The 13,121-nt window shown below is 42.9% G+C and overlaps 1 protein-coding gene across 30 annotated transcripts in view; it reads left to right on the top strand.

Moving 5' to 3' along the window:
* LOC114601368 (uncharacterized) overlaps positions 1-13,121 on the top strand; it is a 347,155-nt gene that overhangs the window by 278,575 nt on the left and 55,459 nt on the right. For 22 of the 30 annotated variants that reach the window (XR_013393999.1, XR_013393995.1, XR_013393991.1 and 19 more), the window contains one exon: positions 5,103-5,203. The exons of 6 other annotated variants lie outside the window; for them this stretch is intronic. The gene's annotated coding sequence lies outside the window, so the exon portion shown is untranslated. Of the gene's footprint in view, positions 1-5,074; positions 5,204-13,121 lie in introns of all 30 variants that reach the window. 2 more of the 30 variants (XR_013393973.1, XR_013393977.1) reach the window with 1 other exon arrangement.

The following is a 13,121-nucleotide window of genomic DNA, read 5'->3' as shown; positions in this document are numbered from 1 at the left end:
GATGCTGGACTAGATGGGTCACTGGCCTGATCCAGCAGAACTTTTCTTGTCTTCTAAGCTGCTTGTCCCCTTGTCACAGCCTTGACTTGATAAGTGCTAAAAGTTAGTAATAGATCTTTCCTACCATGTTCTTAGCTTTGATCTCCTTTTCTTAAGGCAGTGTTTCAGTGACAAGGGTGGTGGTTTAATGGAAAACCTGTTAAAGACACTATTAAGCTCTTCATCCATTGAGTGCAGAGACTCCAAAGACTTCCATCACCTCTTTCTGTTGCAAGGTTGGAGAACCTGTGACTCCCATCAGCCACAGTCAGTATGGTCAAGGCCACCGACAATGTTAGCCGAAGTTACAAAGAAGCCAGTGCTCCAACCTCCTTGCCCCTTGCTGATTTCAGCTAACCAGTCTTCTAACTGCATTGTGTGAAAAACCCAAACTAAACAAGCAGGGGGGAAACAAGTGAGACTCCCCTATGGATGAAAAGGCAAAAACACTGGATTTATTGAATAAAGTTCAGTAGAGCAATTACGGTAACTCTCTGGTGGCGCTGGAGGGATTACTTTCAGAGGTATGGGTGTTTTAAAAGCTAGATGGCCAGTCTAGGAATTCAGAATGAGGAAAAAGGAACAGGGTTTTGGAACTGTACATGCTCAGGTGGATGCATACCCTCTACCCAATCTAGCCCAAATATCCTGATAACTGTTTGGTATTCTCCCTCCCCCAGCTATCATGGGATCAGTTGCTCAAGCTTCTTTCACCCCCTTTGTTATCTTGAATACAGGCTGCCAGCGCATACCCAGGGAGACGTTAGTCCTGTGGTTGGGTTGGTACTGATCTTGGTGTGTTCTTCCAGACTGAGGTCACACTTATAGGAAACCGGCTGGATAAGTGCTGTTCCCTTCAGTTCCGAGGCAATTTGGCATCTTGGGCTTTGACATACGTCTACAGGCAATTTTGTTTTGAAGTGTTGGAATGCCAAGTCCTGTGATTAAGTTAGCATTGCCTGTTGCATCTTTCTAGTAGCAGAATGTTCTTTTCTAAGCTAAACGTTCATCCCAGGTGCAGGAGGAGCCCAGGAAGAACAGTTGCAAGTTAACAATGAACCACACCAGAAATGCCATCTGATGCAGGGGTAGCGCAAGCATCTAGGTAAAGGCCGAAATCAATGTGTCTGTGTCCAGGCAGGGATGCACAAGTCAGAGAGCTGGTACCAACCCATTGTCCTGGAACTCTGTACCTGAAACTAAAGGCTTTTGAGCCTGATCCTTCAGAGCACAGCTGCAGGCCATGTGGTTGCCTGAGGATTTGATCCACTCACAAGGAGTAGCATACTCATGAGCAGGCATCCCCAAACTTGGCCCTCCAGATGTTTTGGGACTACAATTCCCATCATCCCTGACCACTGTTCCTGTTAGCTAGGGATGATGGGAGTTATAGTCCCAAAACATCTGGAGGGCCGAGTTTGGGCATGCCTGCTCATGAGCATCCATTTACTCCTGAGGAGCACTTGTTTCTCATATGGGCACTTTGTCATCTGGTAGCTGACTGAGCTTGCACCTTTAAGTGCCTGTGCTTCCTAGGACATTTGGGTGCTGAGCTGCCACCTTCAGTTCTCTAAAGGGGCTGCCTGTGTTTTGAGAAGGAGGTTGGGTTGCCATGCTCTCTGAGGCGCCCAGATTCCCCTGTTCTGGCTGTTGGTGCCTTGCCAAGGGCTGCTGTTCTGTGATGTTTACTTTGGTGAGGAATCAAAAGAGGATTCCTCTCAGTGTGGGCACAACAATGAATCGTAATACATGATTAAGTGCATTAAGGACTGGCATGCTTTGAAAAGCAGAGGTACATTAAATTAGAAATGTAGCAGCAGTTTATATGGAAAAAGAAAAAAGATAAAGAAAAAAACATTTGTACTTAGAAGTTTGACTGGAGGCAATAAAGGTCTCTTATAAGACAAGAACATATATGAGTACATGCACACTAAAAACATACCTAACTTATTAAAGTGCATAACAACTGGCTTATTGTCCAGTGTGAAGTTGGAACCAGCTTGAAGTCAGAAGGAGAAGCCTAATCAATTTCTTCTGGTTTTTCAAGTGTTGACAGATATGAGAATGGCCTATTCCTCCAAGTGCAGTAGCTGTGTGGTCCAGGTTTCCCTGATCCTTTTGTTAGCAAAGAATAATCACTGCAAAGTACGCATAGGGTGGCCCTTCAAAATGGTAATCGAGATTCCCTGAGTCCATAATTGCTGTCTAAGGCAAGCATGTCTCTGCACTCACATATAAGAAGACACGGAAATGATAGAAACCACAGTGTCCTTTTTAGCAAGAGCATAACCCAGAGCTAGCTACTCTTTTAAAGGTCAATGGCATTAAATAGGATTGCTGCTTAACAGTTTTGAGTTTAAAAATTCATTAAATAAGTGTCGACGTCTTCAGCCACTGCTCTAATGAATGTTTTTGCATCTCATCAAAGCAGGGTTTGTTCACCTTCACAATCTTCTTATACATTTCATATTTCCTCTGTATAGACCTTGGATGGGGAAGCCTGCAAGGTGAAAGCGTGGTGCTGTGGAGGGAACGCAATAGTATTGTTATTATTATTGCCAGTAAAAAGTAGATACCTAATGATAATCATGGACTAGGTTTACTGGGGGTAGATTGGTGCAGAGCAACCATTTTGTATATGTGTTGGTCTTTAAGGATTCATTTTAAGTATTTAGGATGTTCTTTTTTCCAAACAGCTCACTAAATCCCTAGGGATCACCCCTTCCACCATCTTGAAAATATATCAGGTCATTAACTATGTTATTCATTCCAAATCCTTGTTAACCCACTTCTTTAGCACAGTCCCACTCCAATCATACATATCAAAATGCATGTGTGCAATGTTTGTTTCAGAAACCTCATGGAAAACCTCACTTAGGATCCAACCTAAGTCCCTTCCCACCCCCTTTTCAGGGTTTGCAACAGCTTAATATCCACCAGGCTCAGCTCAGCCATCTGGCAGGATGGTGGAGATAGGTTGGCGTGTCTCTGTCTGAGCTGAGGATGAGGAGTCTTGGTAGTGTAGCCTGGTTGTGCTGGGAACCTTCTGGCTCAACCAGAGATCTGGTAGATCTTACCCTCACTCATCTCAGCAGATCTTGCTGTAGGATTGCTCCCTTAATAGTTTATCAACATGTAATACCACATGCTTTTTGGACAGCATTTCACACTGTGTGCCGTGAGGTAGGGTTTCCTAACAGACGCCAGGCTTCCCCATATATCCTTGCCCTAAGAGCAGGGATAGGGAACTTGTAGCATCTCAGATATTACTGGACTGCAGCCCCCACACTGGCTGGGGCTGATAGAGTTTGGAAAGCCCCAGTTCTTCTCCCCTAAAATATGCCCTTTATTGCTTTTCGTTTCAACACATCACTTCCACACACTGATCAGCAGAAGTCAAGCCAAGCACATGTTCAAAATATTTTGACTTTTGACTTTTTGGGTGGCATCCAATTCACTCGTTCTCTTATCACAAGGACTTTGGCTGCACATTGGGACTTTCCTTCCTTCTCCCCCCCTCCAACATCTGTTCTGGGTCTCTCCCCCCACTTGGGCAGCCTTCTGGAGTAGATTTGGGACATCCACAAGTTCTGTTCCACAAACAGAAATCCTAATAGAATGAGTGCATTGGATAATGCTCTGTGTTTTGCATTTGTGACGTCTACAAAATGCGAATGTTACATCACCCTTTGGCAGAGGCATAGCGTGGTGGGGCAGGGGGGCATGGCTCCAGGCACACATTTTTGAAGGGGCGCATGGCCCCAGGACAGGCACAGAGCCCTGGCAGCTGAGGCATGGTGGCAGGTGGGTTTGTCTAGCAAGCAGGTGGATGGAGGCAGCGGGTGGGGAGCCCATTGGAGGCAGGCTCCGTTCACCCTCCACGTGGGCTCCATGTGCCCACCTGGCACACGCCTCCACCCCAGGTGCCCAGTACACCAAGGGGGCACAACATTTGCCCCGCCCCAGGCTCCAGCAACCCGTGCTATGCCACTGCCCTTCAGTGTAGAAATCAGTATGTGGTTTACGTCGTCAGGCATGAGGTGGGAAATAAACTTTCTGACTGCTGGCTTTCTGTTTGGTTGATGTGAGGGTAGAATTCAAACAAGCAATCCTCACTGAGGCAGCCCTGCTGTGCAACAAAATTGTAGAATATGAGCACCTGCATGCTTGAATTGCCCAACCCCAAACAGAATTAGGCAGGCCGTCCTCTTATGTTGGATTATGGCCATGGAGTATAATTGGACTCTGTCTCCTCCTCAGGATTTCTCTCCGTCTTTTCCCCACCCCCGCTCTCCTAGCAAAGGAATTGCCTTCTGGAGGCCTAGTCAAAAGGGAGAGAGGATACACTGAGAGGCCCTGAATGATTGAACTTTTCTTACCACTCTTTTGAGCTATGAGACAGGCAGTGTGTTTAAAAATAGACCTACAGCCCTCCTTCCTGTGTAGCGCTTTTCACAGCAATTTGTTCTGAAGGATGAAGTCATGCTTGGAGCTTGCTGGTGACTAGATGGGCTGTTTCCAACAGAGTGTGCAAAAGTACAGACTGCAAGCTAAAAAGAGATGGCTGGGGGTTTGCAAGCCCCCATACCCAAAGGCTAGCCGAAAAGAGGGAAGGGATAGATAAATACTTAAAACGCTTTCAGAAATGAGAAACATGAAAGGAAGATTTATGGATTTCTACATTTGTGAAACCATCTGGAGAACTGGGGTTTGCACAGAGTTTGGTTTTTGTTGGTTCAGGATCTGTAGGGGTGTGTGTGTGTGTGTATGTATGTGTGTGTGTGTATATATATATATATATATATATATATATATATATATGTATATGGATTTTGCAAATGCATCGATCTTTCTGTGCTGCTTACTCTGTGGCTTGTGAGAATTTAAACATGAAAGAAGAAAAACAACAGCCCAATCCCTTCAGGATTTGTTAGTTACTCTAAGGGGTCCAGCTCTGAGAAAATACCCCTAAAACAATATCTATTCTCTTGTTAACTCATAGAAGCACAATGTCATTCTTGTTGTGTTTGGACAGTTGGTGACCTTTGACTCCCCCATTCCAGAAAATTGCTTTCGGCTGAGAGAGAGGTTGCAAAGAGCTTTCAAGGCCTGGACTTTGGTTCATGGTCTCGAGCCAGGCAAACCATCCCTTTTCACCCGCCAGGTCTGTATACTTTCAAATCTATATATATATATCGCTCTGGCAAACGAGACAGATCAAAAGGCCCCCCTCTTAAACAGGTTTCAAAAATGCACATCCGCATTGCGGGAAAGGAGGACTGTATGGAAATCAATAATATCACATTCAAGCAGCCTCTGTGACTTTGACTTCAAAGTGACTCCCGACGTGTGTTCTCAATTTCAAAAGAAAATGGGGGCTAGAAAAGAGAGAAATGGGCGCAAATGCCTCTCTTCCCTCAGTTCTGTTTGTAAGCCAGCTGGGTTCTAGGATGTCCCTTTACTGTTTTGTGAGGGAGACCCTGCTGGGACGCATCTTGGGGGCAGGTTTGTTAATTGCCTGCACCTGTGACTATCACCAAAGACAAGGTTGCCAGGAGTTGCAAACCGCCCATCGGCTCTTCCTGCTTTTGGAATGCAAATGATTCTGACTTTTATGAGGGAAGAGGCAAAGAACAAGTGCAGAAAGGGCAGCCAGCCTGGAGAGGTGTCTTTCGCTGTTTGGCTTCTTGTTTGCGTTGGAGCCTTATAGCAAGATCCTAATTTTAATGAGATCCTCATTTTTATTTCTTTGGCCCTGGATCTGACAAGTCATACTCTTCAGTAGCTCTATTGAAATCAATTGACATAACGTCATGCCAAATTTTTGGGCCATTCTTTTCAACGGGTCTACTCTTAAGTTTTTATTTTATTTTATTTATTAGTTGATTTTTCAGATACAAAAAAAGGAGCTCAAAAATGAACATTAAAAGCAATAGTAGAACAACCTAAAGACACACACATGCTATATACTTATTTATTTAAAAAAGCGGTCCTGGTTGTTGTTTGTGCCATCAATTAAGATGGCTGGCTGTTGTTAGAAGCTTTAGGTCTCAACTGTGTTTTCTATTTTTAAAAAATAGTTAAGTTCCATTAGTAAGTAGCAGCGTCTGTTCATATTGGAAGCCTGAAGATATATGTATCTAACTCTCTATTGGGGCAACTTCCAGACATTTCCCTCTTTACCAGGCTGGAGCACTTGTGGAAAGAAGCTGTAAGTGAAAGGTTGTCAATAGCAGGACACGATGGGACATTTCAGAACTGCACACTCATAGGGTTTCTCACACGTTTCGTTCAGTGAGTGTGCAATCTGTGTATCCAAGTAGTTAAGCTGTACACTTATACATGTAAGATTCAACAAGTGTATCGTTGGTGTACTTGTATACACAATAGGTGAGCTGTGCAAATCAATACGTATGTACTCCTTCACACAAACACTTGTACATATGTAGAGACAGCTTTTATTTCTGTTCGTTGTAATGTATGGACAAGTGGTATGTGTCCCGTTGGCTTCAGCATCCTCATTCCATACCTTGCTTTACCTGTGAATGGGACAGGACTCCATTTAAAGGGATACAAATCTGCCACCACAACATGATTTTGGCCCAAGACCTCCTTTGTTACAACAAATGGCTGTACTGTGTGCCTTCAGACCTGGATCCTCAGGTCTTTTTTTCAGATGGTGTGATATACCCTCGGGGGCTATCCATCTACCATTGAAGCATACAGATAACATCACTGCAGAAACCACTTCTGCTTTAAAGGAATTGTTTATCAGCACCCACACAGATAACCTGAGTTGTGGGTATGCTGTGATTCAAAAAGTGGATGTTTTGCTGTGGAGAGGGCTTGGATGGCTTGATTGATTGATTTAGTGAACTTGTATCCTGTTTCTCCTGAGATCCTCAAAGTGGCTCGCAGATCATGTGAACAGGCTGTGAGGGTTGGATCCAACTTAATCCTTCTCAGAATAGGACCATTGCAATGGGAGGAAAATCAGAATACTAGCTACGACGTTGTGTGGCAGCATGCAAAAAAAAAAAAAAAAAAAAAAGCTGGAGGAAAACAATAGCAACTATATCATTATAAGTGGTAAGAGCACAAAAGCCCTAACACTTGTTGTTGTTGTTGTTGTTGTTGTTGTTTAGTCGTCTAGTCGTGTCCGACTCTTCGTGACCCCAGGGACCAGAGCACGCCAGGCACTCCTGTCTTCCACTGCCTCCCGCAGTTTGGTCAAACTCATGCTGGTAGCTTCAAGAACACTGTCCAACCATCTCATCCTCTGTCCCCTTCTCCTTGTGCCCTCCATCTTTCCCAACATCAGGGTCTTTTCCAGGGAGTCTTCTCTTCTCATGAGGTGGCCAAAGTATTGGAGCCTCAGCTTCACAATCTGTCCTTCCAGTGTGCCTCTCAGGGCTGATTTCCTTAAGAATGGATGCGTTTGATCTTCTTGCAGTCCATGGGACTCTCAAGAGTCTCCTCCAGCACCATAATTCAAAAGCATCAATTCTTCGGCGATCAGCCTTCTTTATGGTCCAGCTCTCACTTCCATACATCACTACTGGGAAAACCATGGCTTTAACTATACGAACCTTTGTTGGCAAGGTGATGTCTCTGCTTTCTGCTTTTTAAGATACTGCCCTAACACTTAGCTGGGTACAATCATCACTTGGATGCATTTGATAAACAAAACCCTGTACAATCAGTGCTAAGAATGGGTAGGAACAGATATAATATGGGGTTTTCTTTTGGGGAATTAATCCACAGCCACAATTTACTTTCACCTCCTTTGATAAGTGAAAGAAACCCAAAATAAACGGATGTATATCCCTATCCCCTTTATTCCATATGTATAAAGAAAAACCTTCTTTCGATTCAGTCTTCTCCAGGTGGCAAGACTAATGAAAGCCAGCCCCTGAAGCAGTTCTCCCCCAGCTGCTGGAGCTATCAAGTGATCAGTGTCATCCACAGGCAGAGACCCCTCTGGCTTTCAAGATGGGGTTTGCATGACGAGTGCAAAGGATACCTGCCCCATGTGGGTAATTTATAAAGCTGAAATGAAAGAAAACCTGAGGCTTATTTGTGATTTATTTTACTTGTGAAATAGATGGTCACAGAAGTCTAAAGAAAGACCCAAGGCTAAAGCTATGTTGCAAAACACAGCTAAGGATCCTATTGCTACATATAACACACTGGAGTGGTGTACGGATAATTTATTTTCCCCCAAATCTTTATCATTATTATCATTATTTAATAGAAACTATAGACGGCTACATACTCAAGTTCCTTATCATAGTTGGTAGGGTATGTGATTAATGCACTGTTAGAATTAAAATATTGTAAATGGTGTATCCAGTTAATGCATATTAAGTAGGGGTGGGGGTAAGCCTGCAAAAAACCCCATAAAGCATAATGTAGCCTAGAACACAATGGCCGGAGTTAAGCATCTTTAAATACTATTGCTTTTCATGAGAGAGAGAGAGAGAGAGAGAGAGAGAGAGAGAGAGAGAGAGAGAAGCACATGCTTATCTTTCCTGTTGGAGTCAAGAGAATGCCAAAGCGCTTGACTTTGGTTGGATCATGTCCAATGTAAGTGGTTTCCTCAGTGATTAAATAGTTCTTAGAAACTGGAAAACAAGATAATCTGTTAGTAAATTCTACTTTGATTCTCACAAAGCATCTCAGCTTGGATTGTGCACAGGGCCATACATTCCTGGTTGTATATTTGAGAGTAACTGCATCTGGTGGGAAAGAGAGGGAAAGTTTGTTACTCAGGATTGTTCAAGTTCACAGCATTAAAATCATGGCTACTGTTGTTATTAAAAATGTTCTGATGCAGTTTTCCATGGGATTGTTTCCTGTGAATGTGAGAAGTAGAGGGCAGTGAAGGCACAATCTGGTATAAAAAAATGAGTTATTGATTCATTTAAATTGTTCGGCACCATTTCATTAAAAAAAGAGAGATCTTTTTCAAGGACAGTGTAAACTTGGGATGAGGAACTTCTAGCCAAATGCAGACCTCTCTATTTGCCCTTGGGCCCTGCTTCCCACCTTCCTTGACTGGAGTGTGTTTATGCTTGACTGGAATGTGTCCTTGGACTCTAAGAATGCCTCTTGCAGGCTTGGATGGATGGAGGACAGGGAAGAAAGTGTGCTTAGAAACTAGTCTACTGTGCAAAGGTAAAATGCACATGTGTTGCTCTGCCCTCTTGATTGTTCAGATGCAGCACTTCAGCAGAGAAAGTTAATGTAATGAGGTTAAATCTTATTTTCAGTTTTAATAGGATATATACCTACTGAAATCAATGGTAAGTCAGTTATTACTTAATTGAGCTCCTTGGAGGAAAGTTGGGATACAAATGTAATAGTTGAATTTTAAAAAAATTCACAGTGGGTCTAAACTGAATACGTAAGATACCATACTTATACTTTATTAACTTACAGTATTCCTGATTTATTTATTTTTTAAGATGTGGGAATTGCCTAATGGATGTATAAATATAATTGGAATTGGTGGAAGATAAGCATTGGAAGCATACTGCTTCTCTTGTTCCCCCCCTCTCTGATGTTGCTCCTCTTCTGTCTGCTCCTCCCCCCTCCACAATAATTGCTAACCGCCCAGTATGGCAGTACATGCCCATAAACAGGTTAGATATTTGCTCAAACATGCATCAGAGTGAAAGGGAAGGGAAGGAAAATAATGTTAATTTAACCCACCCCCAAAAAACACCAAAGAAGAGGTGAACTTCAATTCATTAATGCAAATGGATTTCAAGAAATTCATTTTAGTAAATGTATTTATCAGTAGGACTTGAAAGGGGGCCTTCCAGTAGTTTTAGTTCACACAGCATGGGCCTTGGCGTAGTAGATTCACAACCATTTGTTTCCCAACATATATTGCCTTTTACAGTCATCTCATGATGTTGAGAATCAAGTGGAGCTAGTTTGTCTGAAGGTATCGATGACACAATAGTATCTACAGTCCCCACCTAGTCAACTCATGTATGCAACAGGTACCCCTGAGTCAGTCCCCTTGTTAGACAGGTCTAGTGCCACTTCCAGAATCTATGGATGTATGGATAATCAATGGGTTTTATATAGTAAATTCTAAACTGAAAACAAAAGAAAATCTAATTGTATAGGATTAGTGGGCAAGATTTTGGCATATTTAACCATGAGTTAAAGGCAGCGCGGGTGGCACAGGTGGTCTTTATCTCAGTAAAGGGTAGCAATTTATTGTACGCTGCTTCATGTGCACAAGGTCAGCCTGTAGGTAGCTTACCTGATTCTGAAGATGTTCAAATTTTCAACCTAAACAGTGTTAAGTATTGGCAGCGTAAATGCTGGCCCTTATCCTGCCAGCTGGGTTGCTTCTGATGTACATAAACACTGCCTGCGTTTCCGTGACATGCAGAATAGCTTTCATGAAAGCAGAGGACTTTCCCCAGCATTCTTTATTCTGATGTTCCCCTCTCACTATTGTCTTCAGAAGAGTTAGAGTGCAGAAGTGCAGCTGTTGGGCAGGATACCTCGCCTGTGGATTTAAGTTTGTTTTAATTGGTCCTAAAGCCGCAAAAGGAGGCTGATTGACACATGGCATGTGCTTCCTGGCAATGAATGAAATGCCTCAGATAAGTGCCAACTTAAGCTCAAAGAAACACTCGGCTTCATCCAACTGGAAATGGCTTTCTCAGTCGGGAGGGCTTGAATTGCAAGAGCTGCTGTGCTACTGGAATCCTCCCGGACCTGATCTCCCCAGCACCTGCCTCTGTCCATCCCCACCCCCACTTCTGAAATGTGTTATCAATTTAAAGTTGCAGAAAGTTGTGCTTAACCCTCCATCAACAGATGAGGCCAAAATGCTTCCTGGCGGCACTGGCGGGACGACGACGACACACACAATAAAAACAATATCTTTGTGTCAGTCTTTCTCAGCTCCACATTCCAGGTAGTCTTCAACCATGATGAATCATAGAGTTGGAAGAGAACAAGGGTCATCTAATCCAACCCTCTGCAATACAGGAATCTCCACTAAAGCGTCCATGGCAGATGGCCACCCAACCTCTGCTTGAAAACCTCTGAGGAAAGAGAGTCTGCAACCTCCCGAGGGATTGACTTATATGGACGACTATATTGTTTTACTGGAAACAGAGCTCTCAGTGAAAGCATTAATAACTTCCTTATATTTAATTAGCAAGGCTTTCTTGGGTTACATTTGACCCCCGATACCAGATTGGTACTTAAAACAAAAAAATCAGTGGAGCATTAACTCTGTTTTTAACAGCAGCAGCAAAATAACTCAGCCACTGCGTTTCTTATTATGCTTGGATTTCTTTTTGTGGAAAAAGGCCTTGGACATTTATTCCGTTTTCCTTGCCATTGCCCTCTGATCATGGTGTTGCTTTCATTCTAAACTGCTACCCACATGATAGAATTCTGGAAACTACAACTAATCCAGAATGCGGCAGCTAGATTGGTGACTGGGAGTGGCCACCAAGACCACATAACAGCAGTCCTGAAAGACCTACATTGGCTCCCAGTACGTTTCCGGGCACAATTCAAAGTGTTTGTGCTGACTTTTAAAGCCCTAAACGGCCTCAGCCCAGTGTACCCGAAGGAGCATCTCCACCCCCATCGTTCAGCCCAGATGCTGAGATCCAGCACTGAGAGCCTTCTGGCGGTTCCCTCTCTGCAAGAAATGAGGTTACAGGGAACCAGGCAGAGGGCCTTCTCGGTAGTGTCACCTGCCCTGTGGAACTCCCTCTCAGCAGATGTCAAGGAACTATCTGACTTTTAGAAGACATCTGAAGGCAACCCTGTTTAGGGACGTTTTTAATGTTTGATGTTTTATCGTATTTTTAGTATTCTGTTGGGAGCTGCCCAGAGTAGCTGGGGAAACCCAGCCAGATGGGCGTGGTAATAATAATAATAATAACAACAACAACAACAACAACAACAACAACAACAACAACAACAACAACAATAAATATTACTACTACTACTACTTACATTTGTATACCACCCTTCATTCGAACATCACAGGGTGGTTCACAACATAAAAACACAAATTGAGGACACAAAATACTTCATAAAAACACCAACAAAGCGTCAACATTCTTTGGGGCATTCTGAAGCTTCAGCAGGTTAAAAAAAATACAATGGTTTAGTTATGATGTATGAACTTGCTGATCTGACCATAGCACGTGGATTCATGGGTTAAAAGGGGCTGAGTAGAATAGCTACGCATTTTTTTCTGTTATTGTTTTCCTTGGAAATATTTTGTCATGACTCCCATGCACTTTAATAAGCCCGAGGAAAGACAACGAGAACGTATCTGATTTATAAATAAAAATAAAAACCAGCCAGACAAAGGGGTTTCAGAAAAAGAGCAGGTGCTTAAAATTCTATAAAACAATGCACTGTGGAACAAACAGGATGCCCTCAGAACTGCTGGAATAATCTGGACAAACTGTTGACACAGTGGAAGACAGGGCCCAGGTGCTGCCTGAGTGCTGTATCCTGCCTTTTTTTTTTGTTTCTTCTTTTAGTTTTCCTTGCATTTACAAAAATATGACAACAATTGTACTTAAATACAAGATTCCAAATGCATCTTGACTGGGCATCACCATTCATCATTCTGAACCATTTTTAGGCATAATATTAGCAATGAACTAATAAGCTCTACAGCATTTGAGAATTTGAATCAATTTAAGGCTTCCCATACAGTTTTGATTCTGGGTGCTACATGAAATCTAGATGGGTGTATTTCATTTTCTGAGATTTGCTCGGTTGCAGCTCAAGATGGTGGAAGTCAAAATGTTTGACTGCCACATGGCTTTCCAACCCGCCCCCACTCCATTCCCAGGGAGAGTTTTATTTAAAAATGAATAAATTAAAATCTCCCTCTCTTGAAATACCTTGTTTCCCAAATCTTAACAATGAAGCCAGTTGAAAAATACTTATTTTAAATACATGCCTATAATGAAGTCATGGCAAAAGCAAAATCTTAGTGTGAGAGAAAGCAAAGGGAAGGTGCACTTAACTCCCTTTGTTGCTTTGACCTCTAGCCTGCCGCTAATGAAACA

The sequence above is a fragment of the Podarcis muralis genome, chromosome 8 (assembly GCF_964188315.1).
Source record: "Podarcis muralis chromosome 8, rPodMur119.hap1.1, whole genome shotgun sequence".
Lineage (NCBI taxonomy): Eukaryota > Metazoa > Chordata > Lepidosauria > Squamata > Lacertidae > Podarcis > Podarcis muralis.
Note: the sequence above shows the minus strand (reverse complement) of the source record. Positions and strands in the feature narration are given on the sequence as shown.